The 9899-nt window shown below is 41.3% G+C and overlaps 1 long non-coding RNA gene across 2 annotated transcripts; it reads left to right on the top strand.

Moving 5' to 3' along the window:
* Window positions 1–7299: 7299 nt before the first annotated feature.
* Window positions 7300–9199, top strand: LOC125512763. Of its 2 annotated transcripts, none has more exons than XR_007285533.1 (4): window positions 7300–7629; window positions 7716–7803; window positions 8074–8163; window positions 8907–9199. It is a non-coding gene; the product is annotated as an uncharacterized LOC125512763 (long non-coding RNA). The 2 variants fall into 2 exon arrangements; XR_007285532.1 differs by having other exon boundaries at window positions 7303–7629; window positions 8911–9199.
* The last annotated feature ends 700 nt before the right edge of the window (window positions 9200–9899 follow it).

The following is a 9899-nucleotide window of genomic DNA, read 5'->3' as shown; positions in this document are numbered from 1 at the left end:
AGTTTGGTTTGGCCTACTAGATTGATCTTTCTTGCAATGGGAGAAGTGCTTAGCTTTGGGTTCAATCTTGCGGTGTCCTTTCCCAGTGATAGTAGGGGCAGCAAGGCACGTATTGTATTGTTGCCATTGAGGATAACAAGATGGGGTTTTCTTCATATTGCATGAGTCTATTGTTGGAAATATGCCCTAGAGGCAATAATAAATTGATTATTATTATATTTCCTTGTTCATGATAATCGTTTATTATCCATGCTAGAAATGTATTGATAGCAAACTCAGATACATGTGTGGATACATAGACAACACCATGTCCCTAGTAAGCCTCTAGTTGACTAGCTCGTTGATTAATAGATGGTTACGGTTTCCTGACCATGGACATAGGATGTCGTTGATAACGGGATCACATCATTAGGAGAATGATGTGATGGACAAGACCCAATCCTAAGCATAGCTCATAGATCGTGTAGTTCGTATGCTAAAGCTTTTCCAATGTCAAGTATCATTTCCTTAGACCATGAGATTGTGCAACTCCCGGATACCGTAGGAGTGCTTTGGGTGTACCAAACGTCACAACGTAACTGGGTGACTATAAAGGTGCACTACGGGTATCTCCGAAAGTGTCTGTTGGGTTGGCACGAATCGAGACTGGGATTTGTCACTCCGTGTGACGGAGAGGTATCTCTGGGCCCACTCGGTAGGACATCATCATAATGTGCACAATGTGATCAAGGAGTTGATCACGGGATGATGTGTTACGAAACGAGTAAAGAGACTTGCCGGTAACGAGATTGAATAAGGTATCGGGATACCAACGATCGAATCTCGGGCAAGTGTCGTACTGATAGACAAAGGGAATTGTATACGGGATTGATTAAGTCATTGACATCATGGTTCATCCGATGAGATCATCGTGGAACATGTGGGAGCCAACATGGGTATCCAGATCCGCTGTTGGTTATTGACCGGAGAACGTCTCGGTCATGTCTGCATGTCTCCCGAACCCGTAGGGTCTACACACTTAATGTTCGATGACGCTAGGGTTATAAAGGAAGCTTGTATGTGGTTACCGAATGTTGTTCGGAGTCCCGGATGAGATCTCGGACGTCACGAGGAGTTCTGGAATGGTCCGTAGGTAAAGAATTATATATAGGAAGTGCCATTTCGGCCATCGGGACAAGTTTCGGGGTTATCGGTAATTGTACCGAGACCACCGGAAGGGTCCCGGGGGCCCACCGGGTGGGGCCACCTGCCCCGGGGGGCCACATGGGCTATAGGGGGTGCGCCTTGGCCTACATGGGCCAAGGGCACCAGCCCCAAGGGGCCCATGCGCCTAGGGTTTCACAAAAGGGAAGAGTCCCAATAGTAGAAGGCACCTCCTAGGTGCCTTGGGGGGAAGGGAAACCTCCCTGGCCGCCGCCCCCCCTAGGAGATTGGATTTCCTAGGGACGGCGCCCCCTCCTTGGCCCTCCTATATATAGTGGGAGAAGGAGGGCTTTTCATTGATGCCTTTGGTTGCCTCCTTCTCCCTCTCCAACACCTCTTCCTCCTCTTCTGCGGTGCTTGGCGAAGCCCTGCAGGATTGCCACGCTCCTCCATCACCACCACGCCGTTGTGCTACTGCTGGATGGAGTCCTCCTCAACCTCTCCCTCTCTCCTTGCTGGATCAAGGCATGGGAGACGTCGTCGGGCTGTACGTGTGTTGAACGCGGAGGTGTCGTCCGTTCGGCACTAGGATCTCCGGTGATTTGGATCACGACGAGTACGACTCCATCAACCCCGTTCTCTTGAACGCTTCCGCTTAGCGATCTACAAGGGTATGTAGATGCACTCTCCTTCCCTTCGTTGCTAGTCTCTCCATAGATAGATCTTGGTGACACGTAGGAAAATTTTGAATTTCTGCTACGTTCCCCAACATCTATCCCTCTACATCATGTCATCTTGCTTAAGGCGTTACTCTATTTTCAACTTAATACTCTAGATGCATGCTGGATAGCGGTCGATGAGTGGAGTAATAGTAGTAGATGCAGGCAGGAGTCGGTCTATTTGTCTCGGACGTGATGCCTATATACATGATCATACCTAGATATTCTCATAACTATGCTCAATTCTGTCAATTGCTCAACAGTAATTTGTTCACCCACCATAGAATACTTTTGCTCTCGAGAGAAGCCACTAGTGAAACCTATGGCCCCCAGGTCTATCTTTATCATATCAATCTTCTACTACTTAGTTATTTACTTTGCCTTTATTTTACTTTGCATCTTTATCATAAAAATACCAAAAATATTATCTTATCATATCTATCAGATCTCACTCTCGTAAGTGGCCCTATAGGGATTGACAACCCCTATTTGCATTGGTTGCGAGGATTTATTTGTTTTGTGCAGGTGCGAGGGACTCGCGCATAGCCTCCTACTGGATTGATACCTTGGTTCTCAAAAACTGAGGGAAATACTTACGCTACTTTGCTGCATCATCCCTTCCTCTTCGGGGAAAAGCAACGCAGTGCTAAAAGAGGTAGCAAGAAGGATTTCTGGCGTCGTTGCTGGGGAGGTCTACGCAAAAGTCAACATACCAAGTACCCATCACATACCCTTATCTCCCGCATTACATTATTTGCCATTTGCCTCTCGTTTTCCTCTCCCCCCACTTCACCATTGCCGTTTTATATACCCTCTCTCTCTCTATCCTCCCTCTCTTTCTCTATTTGCCTCTTTTTGCCTGCTTGCTTTTTTGTTTGCTTGTGTGTTAGTTTGTTTGCTTATCGCGATGGCTCAAGATAATACTAAATTGTGTGACTTCACCAATACCAACAACAATGATTTTATTAGCACTCCGATTGCTCCTCTTACCGATGCTGAATCTTGTGAAATTAATGCTGCTTTGCTGAATCTTGTCATGAAAGATCCGTTCTCCGGCCTTCCTAGTGAAGATGCCGCTACCCATCTAAATAGCTTCGTTGATTTGTGTGACATGCAAAAGAAGAAAGATGTGGATAATGATATTGTTAAATTGAAGCTATTTCCTTTTTCTCTTAGAGATCGTGCTAAAGCTTGGTTTTCGTCTTTGCCTAAAAATAGTATTGATTCATGGAACAAGTGCAAAGATGCTTTTATCTCTAAGTATTTTCCTCCTGCTAAGATCATCTCTCTTAGAAATTATATTATGAACTTTAAGCAACTTGATCATGAACATGTTGCACAAGCTTGGGAGAGAATGAAATTAATGATACGTAATTGCCCTACTCGTGGTTTAAATTTATGGATGATTGTTCAATTTTTTTATGCCGGATTGAATTTTGCTCCTAGAAATGTTTTAGATTCGGCCGCGGGAGGCACTTTTATGGAAATTACCCTAAGATAAGCTACTAAACTCCTAGATAATATTATGGTTAATTATTCTCAATGGCATACTGAAAGATCTACTAATAAAAAGGTGCATGCGATAGAAGAAATTAATGTTTTGAGTGGAAAAATGGATGAAATTATGAAATTATTTGCTAATAAGAGTGTTTCTTCTGATCCTAATGACATGCCCTTGTCTACTTTGATTGAGAATAATAATGAGTCTATGGATGTGAATTTTGTTGGTAGGAATAATTTTGGTAATAACGCGTATAGAGGAAATTTCAATCCTAGGCCTTATCCTAGTAATCCCTCTAATAATTATGGTAATTCCTACAACAATTCTTATGGAAATTATAATAAGATGCCCTCTGATTTTGATTCTAATATTAAAGAATTTATTACTTCGCAAAATAATTTTAATGCTATGATTGAAGAAAAATTGCTTAAGATTGATGATTTGGCTAGGAACGTTGATAGAATTGCTCTTGATGTTGATTCTTTGAAACTTAGATCTATTCCACCTAAGCATGATATCAATGAGTCTCTCAAATCCATGAGAATTTCCATTGATGAGTGCAAAGAAAGAACCGCTAGGATGCGTGCTAAGAAAGATGCCTTTATAAAAGCGTGTTCTTCTAGTTCCTATGAAAATAATGATGAAGATCTAAAAGTTATTGATGTGTCCCCTATTAAATCTTTGTTTTGCAATATGAATCTTGATAATGATGGGACTGAATATGATACACCTTTACCTAGAAGGCGTTCCAAGAATTCTGAATTTGTTGATCTTGATGCTAAATTTGATAAAAGTGGGATTAAAGAAATTAAAACCCTAGATGTTGCTAAACCCACTATTATGGATTTCAAGGATTTAACTATGAAAATTGCTCTTTGATTGATTGTATTTCCTTGTTGCAATCCGTGCTAAATTCTCCTCACGCTTATAGTCAAAATAAAGCGTTTACTAAACATATCGTTGATGCCTTGATGCAATCTTATGAAGAAAGACTTGAATTAGAAGTTTCTATCCCTAGAAAACTTTATGATGAGTGGGAACCAACTATTAAAATTAAAATTAAAGATCATGAATGCTATGCTTTATGTGATTTGGGTGCTAGTGTTTCCACGATTCCTAAGACTTTGTGTGATTTGTTAGGTTTCCGTGATTTTGATGATTGCTCTCTAAACTTGCACCTTGCGGATTCCACTATTAAGAAACCTGTGGGAAGAATTAATGATGTTCTTATTGTTGCAAATAGGAATTATGTGCCCGTAGATTTTATTGTTCTTGACATAGATTGCAGTCCTTCATGTCCTATTATTCTTGGTAGACCTTTCCTTAAAACGATTGGTGCAATTATTGATATGAAGGAAGGAAATATTAGATTCCAATTTCCATTAAGGAAAGGCATGGAACACTTCGTTAGAAAGAGAATTAAATTACCTTATGAATCTATTATGAGAGCCACTTATGGATTGCCTACCAAAGATGGCAATACCTAGATCTATTCTTGCTTATTCTGCCTAGCTAGGGGCGTTAAACGATAGCGCTTGTTGGGAGGCAACCCAATTTTATTTTTATTTCTTGCTTTTTGATCCTGTTTAGTAATAAATAAATTATTTAGCCTCTGTTTGGGTTGTGTTTTTTCTGTTTAATTAGTGTTTGTGCCAAGTAGAACCGTTGGGAAGACTTGGGGAAAGTCTTGTTGAACTTGCTGTAAAAAACAGAAACTTTAGCGCTCACGAGAACTGCTGTCATTTTTATTTGGAAAGTGATATTTAGTTAATTATTTTTTAAGATAATTAATAGATAAATTCATCACGTACAGCAATTTATTTTAGAATTTTTGGGGTTCCAGATCTTGCGCTAGCTACAGATTACTACAGACTATTCTGTTTTTGACAGATTCTATTTTTCGTATGTTGTTTGCTTATTTTGATGAATCTATGGCTAGTAAATTAGTTTATAAACCATAGAGAAGTTGGAATACAGTAGGTATAACACCCATATAAATAAAGAATGAGTTCATTACAGTACCTTGAAGTGATCTTTTATTCTCTTTCGCTAACGGAGGTCACGAGATTTTCTACTTTAAGTTTTGTGTTGTGAAGTTTTTAAGTTTTGGGTAAAGATTTGATGGATTATGGAACAAGGAGTGGCAAGAGCCTAAGCTTGGGTATGCCCATGGCACCCCCAAGATAATCTAAGCACACGTAAAACCCAAAGCTTGGGGATGCCCCGGAAGGCATCCCCTCTTTCGTCTACTTCTATCGGTAAATTTACTTGGAGCTATATTTTTATTCGCCACATGATATGTGTTTTGCTTGGAGCGTCTTATATGATTTGAGTCTTTGCTTTTTAGTTTACCGCAATCATCCTTTATGTAACACACCTTTTGAGAGAGCCATACATGATTTGGAATTTGTTAGAATACTCTATGTGCTTCGCTTATATCTTTTGAGTTATATAATTTTGCTCTAGTGCTTCACTTATATCTTTTAGAGCACGGTGGTGGATTTGTTTTATAGAAACTATTGATCTCTCATGCTTCACTTAGATTATTTTGAGAGTCTTAATAGCATGGTAATTTGCTTAAAATCCTAATATGCTAGGTATTCAAGATTTGTAAAAATTTCTTAAGAGTGTTTTGAATACTAAGAGAAGTTTGATGCTTGATGATTGATTTGAGACATGGAGGTAATAATATCAAAGTCGTGCTAGTTGAGTAGTTGTGAAATTGAGAAATACTTGTGTTGAGGTTTGCAAGTCCCGTATCATGCACGTATGGTAAATGTTATGCAACAAATTTGAAACATGAGGTGTTATTTGATTGTCTTCCTTATGAGTGGCGGTCGGGGACGAGCGATGGTCTTTTCCTACCAATCTATCCCCCTAGGAGCATGCGCGTAGTACCGAGGTTTTTGATGACTTGTAGATTTTTGCAATAATTATGTCAGTTCTTTATGACAAATGTTGAGTCCATGGATTATACACACTCTCACCCTTCCATCCTTGCTAGCCTCTTTGGTACCGTGCATTGCCCTTTCTCACATTGAGAGTTGGTGCAAACTTCGCCTCGGGAAGTTCACTCACCTCAGTACTGCAGCACACTTGGTTCAAACAATGATGTGCACTTGCATTGAGCGTGCAGTGCGGAAGTGTTATCAGAATAGTTATTCTGATAATATTATCAGAATATACCGGCTGTATATATATATATATGGTCGCGCTATTCGTCATCCTGGGTGAGGAATAGTTATTCTTCACCCCCCCTCTATTTTACCATCAATGCACCATAATTTTACGTTCCGTAAGTTTTGTCTTATTTCCGACGCAAAAAAGGACCGTAAGAAAATATATAATCGCCATAAAAAATATTTTATGTTATGTAAAATTACAAACGTAAAAACATAGTCTAAAATACACATAAACTGCAAATTTTCTTGTCTTATGACCTATATTTTTATTTTCTTATGTCAAATTTTACGCAGTGAATCAATAGGAATGTAACTATTTGAATTCAAAATGTAATTTAATTATGAAATGATCGTAAGATTATCTCGGGTGAAGAATAACTTATTCTGCACCCTGGGCGATGAATAGTAATACTATATATATATATATATATATATATATATATATATATATATATTCTCGTTATATGTCGTTTGATGCTTATTTCCTCTTATAGGGAACGGTGGACCACGCTACGTGTAAGATAGCAGCACCGTGCAGGCACTAGGCTGCCGCAGTCCAGCAGGAACCACCCGCCTTCCGCCCGAACGGTTCCAGGATGGACATCGGTACCAGCCCTGCGTCGGCCAGCCGTGCCCAGGCAAGCGTTTTTCATCGTCATGGATAATACATGGGAGCAGGGGCGTACCCGTGACCAGGCACCAGCATTGCGCCGGCCAATATGTGGGAAAGCAGACCCATGACTAACAGCGTGGAAAAACGAGCGGCGGTGTCGCTTGCAGCCTCTGGTAAAGATTGTTGGCACAAAGGAGAGAGGCCTAAAATAGGAGACGCTGAGAGAGGAACAGATACATCCTCGTCGCAGCAAGACCACACGACGGCTCACCCTCGTCAGCGACAGCTTCCCTCTCCCTGTAATCCTTAGCCCCCTGCCATCTGGGTGCGCCGTCCCCTTCCAGGCACAGCCGCCAGCGACCTTTCCTTCACCATCACCGTCTCTCCACCCTGAGCTCCGACCTACCCACCATGTCAAGCAGGTCCAGATCCGCCACGGCTCCCACAGCCACGCGCCGGCAGACCAATCAGGTGCACGACGTGGTCTCTTCCCCCTCTTCACCTCTGTTTGTTCGGTTTGATTGATGTTGTTCGTTCTCTTTTATTCGATTTGGCAGGCGCGCAGGTGCACGACGTGTGGTTATACTCTTCCACTCTCGTGGCCACCATTCTGCTTCCTCCCCTCCCTTGGTTCAGCAGCAGTAGGTAGCACCTCATCCCCATCTCACTTCTTCTAATCTATAGACCGTGTGTTGTTCTTGTTCACTATCTTGTTTCTCATAAATGCATTTTTTTTCTCAGAAACTTTACACTGTCTTATTCTTGTACTGATTCATTTAGGAGGGAGTAATTTTGCCCTAGCGTTTACACTCATTGGATTTGAGTATAGTATATAGATTGTTTCTCACTCAAGTAGAGCCGTGTGGAGATAAACAATGATCTAAAACGTGTATGTGTATCCTTCCTGTCTAGCAGTGACACGCGATTTGGAGGGAATAAGCTGAGCAATTGCAGCCGTCCTCCTCGCCTAGGAGGAGGAGCTCCATCACATTAGCAGCAGCTCAGGTCCATCCTCTCCCTATCTGCTCATCTTGTGTTGTCGTACAAATTCAGAAATTAATACTAGCTTGTAGCAGTAGGCCTCAAAGTGCAGCAGCTCATGTTTTTTGCTGAATTTTTTTGTCAAGTGTGCCATATGTGAAATTAGTAGAGAGCATCAGCAGTTTCAGATTCAACAGAGAGCATGTTTCAGTTTCAGATTAAGTCATAGTCATATGTACAGACATTCCAATTCAGTCTAGTTAATTAGTACATACCTACTGTTTGAGCATGTTTCAGATTCAGTCATAGTCATATGTACAGACATTCCAATTCAGTCTAGTTGATTACTAGTACATACATACTGTTTGCCTTTTATTCCTTCACCAGATACTATATTGATTCTCTAGGATTTTTTAACAGAATTGTGTTGTGATCTAGAGGGGATTATAAATACCAACAGTGGCAACACTACTGTGTACTACTATATCTGCACATTTTTTATATTATAGAATTAAGCCATGCACTCCCCAAAATTATAGACTGAATTGGAACATGCCAACACTGGATATTGTAGAATTAAGCCATGCATTCAATTTCCATTTGTATTTTCCATATGAATTGCAGAAACTATTTTGGCATTTTCAAACAGTAATCTTCCATATGTATTATAGAACAGATCACTGAATCTATCTGCATGTTTAACAATTTCTGTATACTTTACTTTGCTTCCATGGTTTTTAGGCTTCTGAATTCCAGTTTTCAATTAGGCAGGACATGAAGCCGTGGCTCTTCAAGGTCATCCCTGGCCCCACCGACAAACCCAGGATCGCCGTGGACTACAAGGTGTACCCGTGCAATGCTTGTTTCCTTGAATCAGAAGCTCGATGCAAGCAAACTGCAGTGTTTAACTGAATGTGTTTTGATACCATTCTCTGTTTTAGCTAGGGAGAACAGACTAGTGTTTTTTGTGCACGCTATTCCTTCGAAACTTGTATGTCTGTGATCAAATAACTTTTATGACACGTGAAGTATAACAGTCTGTTCTGTCTCATTTGATCAATTAATCTAAACATTGATGGTCGGTTGTATTTCAAGTGCACACGATCGTTGGGTTTGGGACACCATTTTATGGGTGAACGCCCCCCCCCCCCCCCCCCCCCCCCCCCCCCCCCCCCCCCCCCAAATCGTCCACATCGATAGGTCACATGGAACCTCGGTTATGCATTGTGAGAACAACCCATACACGTGCCTCCTACTCATTGCTTTAGCATTATATCCGATGTTGAGGTGAAAGAGGAAGAGAGCGATCGACCCATAGTGCACACAAACACTCCTATGACAATGTCAGAACCTTTCATTCGCGACGAGGGGGGTCCTCCTTTTTGTGCATGCGAACCCTTTCTCCACCGTACACCACTTGTCAACGTATCACCGCAACGATACATCCTGCATTTTTACTACGAGGGGGCTTAATTCCCGACGAGGGACACGATTGTAGGATTTCTACTACTCACAAATAGGGCAAACGCAGCGGCTGCATCCTGTATTTTAGTACTACATACAGTCTAGCTCTACCGAGCGATATGCATTAAAATAACTTCCTATACATATAGCAATGTGCCGAGACTTACAAAGCTCATTCTGTCTAGAAAGAAGCTGGCTCATTGTTCTTCGCTGTAGGTTCTCAATTCGATTCGGAATAAGCCATGCTGAAACTGCCGTCCAGACTTATGGAGGTACGTGGTGTTTTTATTTTCTAA

The sequence above is a fragment of the Triticum urartu genome, chromosome 6, assembly GCF_003073215.2.
Source record: "Triticum urartu cultivar G1812 chromosome 6, Tu2.1, whole genome shotgun sequence".
Taxonomy (NCBI): domain Eukaryota; kingdom Viridiplantae; phylum Streptophyta; class Magnoliopsida; order Poales; family Poaceae; genus Triticum; species Triticum urartu.
The sequence above is the reverse complement of the archived record's forward strand: the minus strand, read 5'-3'. Positions and strand labels throughout refer to the sequence as shown.